The sequence below is a fragment of the Alosa pseudoharengus genome, unplaced genomic scaffold (genome assembly GCF_046254945.1).
Source record: "Alosa pseudoharengus isolate Yale_2024_CS ecotype anadromous, Long Island Sound unplaced genomic scaffold, YU_APseudo_1.1 YU_APseudo_1.1_scf_2, whole genome shotgun sequence".
NCBI lineage: Eukaryota > Metazoa > Chordata > Actinopteri > Clupeiformes > Clupeidae > Alosa > Alosa pseudoharengus.
Window position 1 is genome coordinate 16047107 of NW_027468663.1, and position 14403 is coordinate 16061509.

At 42.2% G+C, this 14403-nt stretch overlaps 1 long non-coding RNA gene across 1 annotated transcript; it reads left to right on the top strand.

Moving 5' to 3' along the window:
- The first annotated feature begins 10013 nt into the window (after positions 1–10013).
- Positions 10014–12433, top strand: LOC143135086 (uncharacterized). The gene is made up of 3 exons (XR_012988791.1): positions 10014–10481; positions 11402–11462; positions 11740–12433. It is a non-coding gene; the product is annotated as an uncharacterized LOC143135086 (long non-coding RNA).
- The last annotated feature ends 1970 nt before the right edge of the window (positions 12434–14403 follow it).

The following is a 14403-nucleotide window of genomic DNA, read 5'->3' on the forward strand; positions in this document are numbered from 1 at the left end:
AAACACAGGATCTGTGCCAAACTAATTTTAAAAGGGCACAATAATTTATTCAAGATAAAATGAAAATAATCATAGGCTATGGAGTTCATCTCCTTGGAAATGACAATCGATTTTACATCACCACAATGTAAAGCTTGATTTAAATAGAGAATTAGCCTATCTTGCTAACTAACCTTGGTAACTAACCAAGGTCCACTTTACTAGCCTCAGTGGGTAAGTAGCATAAGTAGCAGGTAAGTAGCCAGTAATTCAATGTATGAAGACGTGATGAAAGAACAAAACACGTTTATAAATGAAGGTTTTAAAATAACACATTTTCAACAAGCTAGACGTCAGCTAGCAACTTACATTTACCCATGCACCAAACCGAATTTAGCCTATTGGAGGAATTTACCTAACGTTAGCGTTTTGTCATTCAATGTTGACACTTGCTAGTGAAGTTGAAGTCGTTCTCTCAGTTGCTTCTAGCGCCACGGTGGTTAAAAATGGTACGGTCCACAATAGGGGTGTCTGAAATCGCTTTACATTCAAATGTTCCTATGGTGAAAATAGGAGTTGACTTGTATTGTAACTGTAATTATATTTTTTCACAATATCAGAAAAATGATCTGACCCCCCCAAAAACTGATATTTCTGTCTCTTTGGGGGGTACAGTACAGTACCCCCTGTAATTCGAACTATGTCTGTAGCTATCCTCTGTCATTCAGAGCTCCGGAAAGTACCCAGATATTTTGAAACACCTGTTAGCAATCTCTGATGGCGTAATAGCCAATGGCTACCCGACAACATCTCAGTGCAAATTCCAAAATTGTTCATCTATTTATTCCCACGGTTCAACACACGAGACGACTGAACGCCCAGGTGTTGTTATGTGCACATTAGCCTATAATACTAGAAAATAGCTTGGCTGCAATGGCTTTATTATTTTCTGCCAGTTGCATTTTCCCTGTGTATAAGTTATACTACATGCATTATTGTGTTTGACACTGAGGATAGCCTATCTGAGACGGTGGTCTGGTTCAAATGAGTTAGCCTACGTTGTGAAATTGAGAATGGCACTCAGAGTAAATCCTTTAGTCTATATTTGTATTGTGAAATTGAAATTAAATATGGAATATTACAATCAATAATATGTTGAAATGAATATTACAATCAATAATATGTTGAAATGAATTAAAAGGAATCAATTTCTATGAAAAATCTCTATTGTGTGCGTGTGTCTAGGCCTATTGTGCGCATAGGCTACTGCGCAAAAGCGCCACTCGCGCTTAGGCTATTTAATTGTATCGCCTTGTTAGGCTATGCGCGGGGTGTGCTAACTTTTTATGAGATAGAGAGACCCCCTTAAAGACAAAAAGATAATTCGGGCCCTGGTGTGTGAAGTATCCAAAAATGATAACGCTTTCATTAGGGCTGCTTTAGCCACAGACCTTGAGCTACTGTACAGTGGGTTGGGTTCCATTTAGAAGTGCCCACTTCATTCGCGCTTTCTGTGATTCACACAGCTGCGTGAAATGTACTGATATGCTAAACTATTAACTTTTCGCCAAGAGGTGGCAGCTTAAGTCCGCTTGATACTGTAAGCCATTGGTTCCCAAAGGAGATTTTATTTGGGTCGCCAGCATAGCCTAGTGATCATTTATGTTGTGTAATAGGCCTAGCATAGGGCCTACCTTATATAGCTATATAGTTTGTTAACAGTCATGGTTTTGTCATAACTCCTCTATTCAGGGCCCAAATTATCTTTTTGTCTTTAAGGGGGTCTCTCTATCTCATAAAAAGTTAGATGGAGTAAAAGATGGAGATAAATTGATTAGTGTGATTTATTTTCGCGGAACGGATGTACAGGACTGAGCGGCGGTCATATTTTGTACCGCTATGCGGTACATCTAGTTTTTACTAATTCTGGCATATTTACATGGTGTTTTAAGTTCATTAATATGCATGGTCCCTATCAAATAAACCAATAAATAAAAATAAGTTTTATTGTGGTAGGAGTAAAGGAAAAAATTAAGCCTATTTGGGTGTATTTTGGGCATATTCGATTAGTGTATAGCTCATTTGCATATTAAAAATCATTTTCAAAGAAACTTGTAATACAAAATACTTTTCATGGATATGTTCATTGTGTAAAGTTTCATTTTGATAGGAGTAAAGGAAAGAAATAGCCCCATTGGGGTGCATTGTTGCCTGGCCTTATTGACACACATCTCGGATTGATTGATTTCCTCAACTAGGATTTCTTAGGACTTTTAGTATGTTGTTCTGGACACCTCATAGAAATGATTTATGCTGAAAAAAATTCTTTTACAATTAGTAGGTCGTAAAATGCTACTTTGCCTGGACTATTGGGGATCAATAAATTATCTATCTATCTATCTATCTATCTACATTGGTGTATCTGATGCACACTTTTGCTGAAACACGATTCTATCCCCCCCACTTTTTGTCACGAAAATGTAGAAATGCAGGGAGTCAAAGACGTTGAAAGTGGGTGTGCCCGCACCAAGCTACTTGTTTCTGCGGAGAAAGGCCCTTGGCACTTGGCGCAACTGCGTTCTGTTCTCAGAGCATTATGCTTTCTCTAGCTATGATCTGCAGTTTTTCTCAAACTGTGGGCCTCCTCGACAATTACTCCGAGTAGCCTAGTTAATTTATGCTGGTCTGATCATTGCACAAAACGCCTGAAAGAACAGCTTGATTATATCGTGTTACATTTTTAGAACGTCTTATTTTAATCTTACAAACGTCGGCGTCAAGACATACGTTTGGGTAGACTTCAAACGTTTTTGAATTTGATCTTACAGATCTGTCATTATTTTGTGTCTTTAACCTCGAAATTAGGCTGTTGTCTGTTGTCAATTTATTGTAGCCTGCTAACACATTTGCACAAAACATAATTGCTGAAATGTTTTCTTTATTGATAGCATGTGATATGTCTCCATGTAGGATAGTGTCAAGCAGTGAAGTGATAGCAGGTAGATAATGTTGCTGCGCTGCTTGTTCTGTCCCTCCCAAACTGCATTAAAATGATATGTTTAGCAACCAGAATTTCAAAAACTTTTCGGGGGAGAAACTCCCGGACACCCAACAATATCGTCCACACCCTCTCTCAGAAAATACTTCAAAATGTCCCTGCAGGGAGTTATTTATAATTTGGCCGATTGTCCCCACAACCCCCACACTTTAAAAAAGCTTGATACGCCTCTGTGTATAGTGTTACGACCCTGTGGGTCTTGTTGTTTATTATGTGTGTTTGTGTTACTTCTGTTGTGTGTTCTTCCAGGCAGATTGGCGCAGCTGAGGGGTGGTGTGAAACCCTATGACATCAGGGTAGCCCGGCCCTTTAAAAGGGGCTGACGTCATTGAGCTCTCTCTCTTGCTAGCTGTGGAGATTCGTTCGTTGCCACCGTCGCTGTCGCAAGCCCTAGACCGGGATGTAACAAATGGGGGCTCTATCAGTTTTTTTGTTCCCAATTTAGCAACTTGCGCCTAAATTTCCCCCCCTCCAGTTTTTGTATCGCTTTAGTTGTGCCGTCGTATTGTTTAGTACTTTGTAACAGTCTTTTTTTTAGGAAGCGCGCTTGCGACCAAGAGGCTCTGGTGAGTTAGTGTTTTGATTATTTTTTTGATTTGGTGGTGGTTTTGTGAAGCAACCCCGGGGGGAGGTTCATTGCGAACCTCCAATTGGTACGCTTCAAAGATAATTAGGTTTATTTGAGTTTATGGGTATTAGGGTCCAGAGCTTCGCCCAGCCTGGGTTATTGGTTAAAGCGATGCCTTAGGTTAAATAATTGCGCACTTTTTGATGGGCAGACTAACATTAGATTTTTGTTTTTTGCTGAAGTTCGTTTTTCGCTTGTGTGCGTCTGGTGGTGACTTCGTAGTCAAGTGCCTTTGTTTAACTACAAAGCACGTGTGTTTCTTTTCGTGGCATTAAGTGGCAAATGTTTGAGAATTTTTTTCGTGGCTTTTGAGGTTTTTTCCTCTGCTCGGTGGCTGTTGGTCCGAGCATTCGTTTTTGGGTTAAAGGGGGTAGCCTAGAAATTAGATAAGCCTTTCATGAACGACTGAAATTGGTTGCTATTTGTTAAATTTGACTACCGCAGACTGATTTAATTCTTTGGTTAGGCTATATTTTTCTTCAGTGTTTGTCCCAATGTCTGCGGTTGACGAATTTATTGAAAGTCCTTCCGAGGATCTTTTGTCTGCTTGCACGAAGGACCAGTTAAAAAAAATTGCAGAGCATTTTCAATCACACTTACTTCGGAGGACAAGAAGCGTAAGGAATTGCTCCTTAAAGCTGTGGGTTTAGGTTTAGTCGTTAAAAATATTCTGTCTGCTAGAGAACCTAGAGAAGGTCTAGTTTCTCCTGTGTTGTCATCTGCGAGCAATGCTTCTGATCGGGAACTGAAAATTAGAGAGTACTCGAGAGTAGCGTAAATTACAGTTAGAAGCGGCACGCATACATGCTGAAAGGGAAAATCGAGTGGTTAAAGAGAAGGAATTGGATAAAGAACTTGAAATTAGAGATTCAGCATGAGCTTGATTTAAAAAGGTTAGAGCACGAAGCAGCTGAGAATGAGCGTCAGCGCGAACACCAATGCGAACGTGAACGCGAGGAGCGTAACTTTCTTCTAAAAAAGCTTGAGATGGAATTGGAAGATAAGAGACGTACCATCGCTCAGCCAGTTCCTTCAGTTCCCTCTCGAGATTTAAGTCACTCTCCTGTTCACTCCCCTTTTCACTCTCCTGTTCGTCCTTCTGCTTTAGGCCTAGGCCTACTGTCGGCTCCGATGGGCGAGATTGACACCGCGCCTTTACTCTCGGTTCCCCTGAATACTTCAGATGCGTCTGATGTACATGCTCCTGCTCCCTTAAGACATCCCGATAATGTCCTTCCAATTCCTTCCAATTTCCTTCCGATTCTTTATTCTTTATCCAATTCTTTAACACTTCCCTGAAGCAAGCCATCGTCCCATCATGTTTCAAAGCTGCCACCATCATACCTGTGCCGAAGAAAACTGCTCCATCCTGCTTCAATGACTACCGCCCCGTGGCACTGACACCCATCATCATGAAGTGCTTTGAGCGGCTTGTCATGTCACACATCAAATCCATTCTCCCCCCCACCCTGGACCCATTCCAGTTTGCATACCGAGCCAAACGGTCCACAGAGGATGCAATCTGCTCTGCCCTCCACCCAGCCCTCACCCACCTGGAAAAAAGAGACTCATATGTGAGATTGCTGTTTATAGACTTCAGTTCTGCATTCAACACCATAATACCACAACAACTCATCTGCAAACTTGACAAACTGGGACTCAGGGCCAGATGTACTAACGCTTTTGCGCCCACTTCAGGCTTATTTGTTTCGCAACGTGCGTGTAAAATCATTGCGAGGTATGTACAAACAGGCCGCAATGATGTAAAAGCGCAAACTGCCTGTTGCGGGAGCTGAAAGTGGCAGATTGCGTTTTTAAAGTCTTGCATATGCATTCATGGGAGGATCTAGGGGAAAGTGGGAGTTTAGCGTAAAAAGATGGGAGGGGAAGAGTAAAGAGCGCCTAATTATGTATTCCGCGGTATGTACAAAGACTGCTCCTGAAAGCCCACATCTATTCTGCGCCTAAATACTTCCGCCTTGTAAAAGCAGGTGTTAATCCAAATTGCAGTTCAATGCGTCAATAAGAGAACCTTTCAAAGACAACAGAATCGCTATTTAGAGCACCAGTTTTGTAAGTCTTTGTACTGTACTATCAAAAGCAACATTAAATTTCGTTGGCCTTTCGAATGTCTTACTTTCACTTTCACGTCATTCACTTAAACTTTCCTACTTGCTAGATTTGACCAATCTTCCATAGCCTACGTGCACAAGTATTTTGAGTAGAACTACTGATCTTAATTATCTCCTTGCTTGTTGACATCTTATCATGTATGGTATTATTTCATGATCGCTAAACGTTTGATTCTTTTTAATGTTGTCATCAGTTAACTTCATTCAACTGCGCTTGTAGGCGCTGGCATTCAGTTGTGGACGTTCGTAAATTGCGTTTATGGGCGGAGAAAGGCAGAGAAAAGCGCAGTTTACACTAAGGATTGACCGATTGATAAATACGACGGAAACTTGGGTCTGACAGCGTTCACAATGTGCGGTTTGTCCATGGCGCTGATAACGCTATGTTCGCAAATGTACGTACATCTGGCCCTCAGTACCTACCTCTGCAACTGGCTACTGGACTTCCTCTGTCAGAGGCCTCAAGTAGTATGCGTTGGCAACAATATCTCAAGCAGCATCACACTGAGCACGGGGGCCCCCCAAGGCTGCGTGCTCAGTCCGCTGCTCTTCACCCTGCTGACGCATGACTGCACTGCAACCTACAGCAACAACCACATAGTGAAATTTGCTGACGACACAACTCTGGTGAGTCTCATCACCAAGGGCGACGAGACTCAATACAGGTTGGAGGTCGACCTTCTGACCACGTGGTGCAGGGACAACAACCTCCTGCTGAACGTCAGCAAGACCAAGGAGATTGTTGTTGACTTCCGGAGAGGTCACACCCAACACCTGCCACTGACCATCGACGGTGCTGTGGTGGAGAGAGTGAGCAGCACCAAATTCCTGGGGGTGCACATCAGTGAAGACCTCCTGGACCACCAACACTGCATCACTGGTGAAGAAAGCTCAGCGCCGCCTGTACTTCCTGCGGAAACTCAGGCGAGCAAGTGCTCCACCAGCCATCATGACCACATTCTACTGAGGCACCATTGAGAGCATCCTCTCCAGCTGTATCGCTGTGTGGGGCGGAAGCTGCACTGAATACAACAGAAAAGCCCTGCAGCGCATAGTGAACACAGCTGGAAGGATTATTGGTGCTTCACTCCCCTCCCTGAAGGACATTTACACCTCCCACCTCACCCGCAAGGCGACCACAATTGTGAGTGATGCAAGTCACCCCGCTCACAATTTGTTTGATCTACTGCCCTCTGGGAAGAGGAGCCTGCGCTCCCGCACCACCAGACCCACCAACAGCTTCATACACCAGGCTGTTAGGATCCTGAACTCTCTCCCCCCTCCACCCTCAGCTACATAACAACCTGGACTTTTGGACCCACAATGGCTGCCTTGCACTACTCCACTTGCACTACTCCACTTGCACACTTTGCAACTTGTTGTTGTTGTCCTGTTGTCCTGAACACACTTCTGCTGCTCTTACATAACTTGCACCACTATGCCACTTGCATACTTAGGTCAAACAAAACTACCTCAGCCATTTATTGGCCTGACTTTTGCACTATTATATTGACTGTCTACTGTATGCACAATTGCACAATTTCAACCAAATTTTGCTGCTCTTATTTCTTCATTGTATGTGCCTTCTTATTTTTACTTTTTATATTGTTTACTTGAATGTTATGTTTGTCTGTGGATCTAATTGGTAAAATATGTCTTGTCTCCACCGTGGGATAGTAGGAAACGCAATTTCGATCTCTTTGTATGTCTTGACATGTAAAGAAATTGACAATAAAGCAGACTTTGACTTTGATTTGCTCCTGGTCTTCCTTTGCCATTGCCCCCAGCTCAACCTTTCGATGTGAGTCGCAACACTCGAATGATTCCGCCTTTTAATGAACGTGAAGTGGAGAAATATTTCACCCATTTTGAAAGGGTTGCTATTACATTGAAATGGCCGGCTGAAGTCTGGACGTTGTTATTGCAAACGGTCTTGACAAGTCCGACAGGCTCACGTTTGTGGAATTTGCACGAGAGAAAGAGTGAAGAATTCGAAACCCCCTCCGAAGCAAAGATATTCGAAAGGTTCCGGTTTTGTCCGTCCTTTAGTTCTATCATATTCGAAAATCGATCCAGTTTATGAGCCGTTTGTTTCTGCAGGCATGGTCTCGTTAACGGGGCGTGAGCAAGATAATATTCCTGTTAAAATGCTAAGAGATACAGGCTCCGCTCAGAGTTTCATACTGGCTTCTACGTTATCATTTTCTGATGAAAGTTATTGTGGTTTTATCACCCGGAGAGAAGAAATACTCTTTTCTGATTGGCTGGCGGGTGGCCTTTAATTCTGAATAACAGGACACCGTTCCATATCAATGCTTATGAATGGTAACTATAACAACCATAGTAGGATGACGGTTGCAGCGCTCTAGAATCTTTTGGTTGCATGCTTCCCAACAATGGAATCAACTGTAAACAAGCTAACTGTCCATGCTAAAGTTGTACAACAAGCTGAACTAGTGAGCTTCTTTTTAAACAGAACCACGTGTTTCCAGTGTTTACAGTGGCAACCGGGTGATAAGCGGGATAACGGCCTTTGAGGTGTGTCCAGTTATACAGAATTAATGGACTTGGGCGGAGGCAACTCCCCTCCGCTGCGCGTCGGGGAGTTTTTGCCCCTCGCCCTCGTCCATTAATTCCGTATAACAGGACACCTCGGCGGCCGTTATCCCTTACATGATGTACTAGTGCAGGGAATTGACATGGGAATTTTGAAGGTTCCATTATACACTGTCCATATTAAAAGTGAGTTAATTTCTGGATTTGTCAAAGTAGCTGTTTGTTCCCAGTTGCCCATGGATAGCATCCATCTTCTGATCGGAAACGAACTTGCACATGAAAAAGTAATTCCTCTTCCTAAAGTCGTTTCGATCCCCTCTGAGCACACTGATGTAGACCCTAGCCTATCTGAAGTCTTTCCAGTGTGTGTAGTGACTCGTGCTCAGGCACGTAAGTCCAGCTCTGCCGATTTATCGGATTCATTTATGTCATTTGACAATCCAGTTGTGTCTTCTCTCGAATCTTCGGATTCGGCACGTCGGTCGCTGTCCACGTCAGAGGGTGCTGAAATTCCAAAATCACCTCGTTCCCTGTCCACTTCCGCAGGCGCTGAAATTTCGAAATCTTTTCTGTCTCTGCCTGTTGACAGAGAGCTGCTCTGTTGTGAACAAAGAAAAGATCCGTCCTTAGTTAAGTGCCGTGCTACAGCTGCAGAAAAGAAAAAAATAGAGAAGAAATCAGTGGCATATTATTGGGAAGATGGCCTGCTAATGAGAAAGTGGATTCCCTCTCAGAGTGAGGATTTGGGCTGGAATACTGCTTATCAGGTGGTTGTTCCTGCTAAATTTAGGCTGCACGTGTTAACACTGGGGCATGACCATGATCTTGCAGGTCATTTAAGGATCAAGAAAAGTTACCATTGTATCCTGCGTTATTTTTTTTGGCCTGGCCTAAAGTCTGACGTTGTGAGACACTGTCGTTCGTGCCACCGCTGCCAAATAGCAGGGAAACCAAATCAGGCTATTCCACCCGCTCCACTTCACCAGATTCCAGTCATTAGTGAGCCATTTGAACGTATCATTTTAAATTGTGTTGGACCCTTGCCTAAGTCAAAATCAGGGCATCGATTCCTGTTGACCATTATGTGTGCCGCTACTCATTACCCAGAGGCTATTCCGTTGCGCTCGCTTAAGGCGAAGCCAGTTGTGAAAGCACTTATTCGCTTTTTCTCGACCTTTGGGCTGCCAAAAGTTGTTCAAACCCATCAGGGATCCAACTTTCTGTCTCGCTTGTTCAAGCAGGTGTTACAGGAGTTGTCCATCAAGCATGTGATATTCAGAGGAGGCTTCTATAAGACTACAGGTGAAGCAGTGCTTCACCAAAAAAAAGTAAAAAAACAAAACACAAAAAAAATCTTACAATTATCACAATTTTACTCCTTTGAAACAGAAATACAGTTACTAACACAAGCTGTTTTCCTGAAATCAGTTCTGTGAGTGACAACAGCGCCATCGCACCCGCGGTGAAACAGAGAATTACAGTGAATCAGACTGCTTCACCAACTTTTCGTTTTGCTTCACTACCATAGATATCTTTCCCCATTGACTTCAATGTAAATCGAGTGAAACCCCAGGCGGCTCGTGGATTTTTTCAGTTTCAATAAGCCTATCTCATCTAAAAATGGTGTCTCTTCCGTTTTGCTACGTTAAGACGTATCGCTACTTCCGGTCATGCGGAAAACCGTTCACGGTGAATGGCAATTGCACAGATGATTTGTACAAGGCGGTATTATGTACATCTGTGTACCAACAGCAGATAAAAACAACCACATTTGAGCTTTCATAATTTCCCCCGCAACGTGGACCATCGAAGAAAATGGATTCAAGCCATCAGGAGAGAGGAAGGCCCACTGTTTAACGTCTCTAATAGCACAGTCATTTCTAGTATGCATTTCCATAGCAGTGACCTGTACAAAACACCTAGTTTTAACAAACCAGAGTTAAACAAGACACGGTACCTTTTGTTTTTTCATGGGTCTCTGACACAAACCAAGCCAGGAAGTCTGTTTTTGAGAGGACAACTAAGAGACTGGGGTTTGATGTTCATGAAGTCCAACAACCTTGTGGAAACGAAGATGCGATGTTGCTAGCTAGCTTAGCTACGGACCACGACGCACGACCATCCCCTGGTAAGATTTGATCTGAGTAGATGAACTGGCAAGGAAATAGCCAGGTGTACATTTGCATATACATTATGTTTATTTGGAGGATTTTACTGGCTCTGTGCACTAGATAATGAGTACTTAAATTGTACCAAAAACTTAAGAAATAACATTAAAATGTGCAAGTGTTAAGCTTCTTAAAACCATGGGTGACTGATTAGCACTGATGTGTGCCAGTCTGCTCGGTTTCAAGTTGATATTTAAACACAAATTTAGCTTCCACCTTTTTCCTAAATACACCAGCCTACGGCATGATATGAAAGACAAACTTCGTGTTTGTGTTATGGTGGGTGAACGACACACGTTTCTCGCTCGTTGTAATCGCTTTTAAAAAACACCTAAAGATGAATGCTTCAGTTGCTGTAAGTGTTTTACGCTTCTTAAACCCGTGGGCAGCTCCACGGAGCACTGCTGTGTGCCAGTCTGCTCTGTTTCAAGTAGATATTTACGTGATTTTAGCTTCCACCCGCCTACGTGCACTACGTGGAGTTTGTCTCTACCTAGTGCTGCACAGAGCCAATAGCCCTAGGTAACAAAGCAAAGATATAGATAGTAATCTTAGCTAGGTTTAGACAGCAAATTGTGTTAGTGTGTCTGTTTTTAAACTAAACGAGAGATTATTTCATACATTTATATTTCATACACCTTTTACTGAAACACAGATTATTGTGATATGAGTGCTGTGACACAAAATAACAACTTACTACAGTATGTCATCATTGCACACTACAGTAATTGTAGTGTACCGTAATTAATTAATAAGCATTGTTTACAGTTTAGCAGGATGTCAGCATCAGGAAAATAAGCTATTCTTGATATAGACTGAGTTTAAAGAGGTGCTGTGATCTGTTTCATTATTTCTCTACTTTTTCTCTACTTTGCATCAGGTAGGTGCATTGGATGCAGCTCACATGAGGATAGTGGAACTGGAGGTGCTGGTGTTGTCACGTGAGTATTTCACTTCCCTGCTCTTCTATATGCATACGCACGCACCCATACACTCCCACATGCTAAGTTGTTAGTAATAATCACTGAATCCGAAATCAAGAAATACATCGAGAAATATGTCACACACACATGCACACCCACATGATCAACAGAATAATTGTAAAACAGACAAATTGAACAAAGCACGCACGCATGCACACACACACACACACACATACTATTGAAGAAATATGTCCATAAATGTGGAATGATAAAAAATATCTAATTTGTCTTTCAGAACTTCAATGAAGGACTCGTCTCACCAAATCCTCTCCTCTACACGGAAATGTCTGACTTGGTCTGACTTGGTGTCAGTGACTCACACCAGGGAAGACCAGTGACTGCAAGCTGACCTTGCACCTGGGTGAAATTCTGGTGACTCATTTTTAGTTGAGGTTTCGCCCCAACGAACTTGATGTAAGGTGTCTCGTGATGCTGGTGAAGTCTGGCCATTTCACCTCCATTAGTACAAAGTGGGGAACCTGCAAAGGATCAACCACCTGACAATCTAGGCTTGCACCCAGATGTATCATAACGATGCTGCAGTGGGAGACCTTGACCTACCAGAGATCCACGTAGTGGTGGAGCACTTCTGGCTCCAGCCCCTGCCGCATATCTGCGGTTTGCCACGTTCCCTTGAGGATCCTCCCTGCTAACCACTGCTGGGTCTCATCTCTCCTGGCAGCAAGGACCTCATGGCTTGCTGTGAGCCTGCTCTCCACAGGTGGCACCGGGTGTACATTATATATATATATATAATTGGTTTATAGTTTGTTCATTTTGGGTGTTCATGTATTGTTCCATGTTGTGTATTTCTATGATGTCCACAAGTTTTTCAATAAAATATGTTTCTTGTTTACTTGTTACTTTGACACTAACCTTTTATAGGCCATATATAATGTGGATTTCACTCTGCAGCGTCCCAATGTTTTTGTTTTTTTAATGACCAACTGTTTAGGTTACGTTTACCTGAGTGCGTGGAATGTGCAACAATGTGATTACAGAGTCCTCTACCAACACACAAAACAGCATATCCCCGTCTTGCTGGCCGAAGTAGTGTTAGTAATAGCACGGTGAGTGGAACATATTAGCAAAAGTTTCTGAACCTTAACAACAAACAAGAGCTTTGTCTTCCATAGTGTTGCAACAATTTGCTACTTATGTGTGTTTCTATGGGGAAATGTTTTGGATATCATACAAATTATGGTCATATGAAGGACACATACACACAAGGCATTTAATCAATGATATGCCAAGCTGGTATATCATTGATTAAATGTATATCTGTCCTTCATATGACCATCATTTCTATGATATCCAAAACATTTCCCCATAAAACACACCTAACTTTCACAAGTTAGGCTCCTTACTGTAGTCTACACAGGAAGGTGCATTTGTTATTAACATTGCAAGATGCTCAAACATCGCCCAGGTCTCAGTCTCTGTTGCAAGTAAGAGGTCATCCTTCAATGAACTAGGCTTCAGTGACGTTTAGCACGAAAAACAGGGTAGGTAGCGTTTGTTTGTCAATTATTGATGCATACTCTAGACAACGTTTTTGTTCACAAACCATAGCCATTTGTGTTGAATCTTTTAAATATTATTTGGCCAACGCACCCCCTTCAAAAAGACTTGTAAACAATAGCTATTTCGGCGTACTTGTTCCTTTTGCCCCTGACGATTCAATGTTCACTACACCTCGTTTGTGCGGCTCCTCGTTTTTTCTAAGAGATTGGTAGCACAGTGATCTCACAATGACACTACCATCTAGGCCTACTACGTTGGAGACTATACAAAAACATGCACGTAATAATTTCAAAATAAAATACTGGATCATTTCTTTACACAGCTTTATTGAAGTTCATTTACAAGCTGTTTGGATCTGACGTTAGCCACCTAGCTAGCTGACATCAACATTACCTTCACAAAACATAAACTGTTCATGGAACAATCTATATCTACAATTCAATTCTGATGGTTTAGTAGAAGTAGGCTACAGGATAATTTTGTTACACTGCTTTATTGAAGTGCATTTACAAGCTGTTGTGTCTTATCTAGTATTACCCATCTAGTTATCTGGTATTAGCCATCTAGCTAGCTGACTGACTTTACCTTCATATTTATATATAAATTGTTCATGGAACAATTTATATCCCCGATCCAGTTTGGATCGATCGCTTATTTTTCGTGTGATGTTCCACAATATCTGCCACCTGTGACAGATTAATATTTGGCAGATGCCGCAAATTCCTTGTAAACTTGTAGATAGCTCTGATAACGTTAGTTTCTCCATAAGACATCGTTAACCGGAAGTGAGTTTACGGCTTATCGATATTCAAAATGGCGGCGTGAAATAGGCCAATTGATCCTTATGGCAGATAAGTCCCACCCGTGAAGCAGTGACCGATTGGGCAGAATTTCACACTTCCTGCCGTTGAATATGATTGACGCAACACTCTGGCCAATCACTGTCTCCATTAGCTTGCCATCACTTTTCAGTTGCCTTCAGTGACCTTACTAGAGTTTCATTATGAATTGTGTAATTCATTCGCATAGTTTGTTTTACATTAATTTTGTAAGGTACATCGGATTTTTTTCTGTGTAGGAGAGAACGTTTTATTTAGGATTATTGTGTGTAGCTCTGTGTTTTCTAACATCAGCTAGGGGTCTCCCCCACCAGTCAGCTAACGTTAGTGACTCGCTAGAAGCTAAGTCCTAGCAAGATGGTTTCGACGGAAGTTTCAGGCGATGAACATCGTTGACCGCAACGTACAGGATTCTTTACAGTTTTTTGAAATGAGGACCTATGAGTGAATGCAGAGGGGAGACCAAGAGACTTCCTGTGAAATTAACACAGTTCGTGGGTGCTACTTTGGCTACGGTAAGGATAAACTTGATAAAC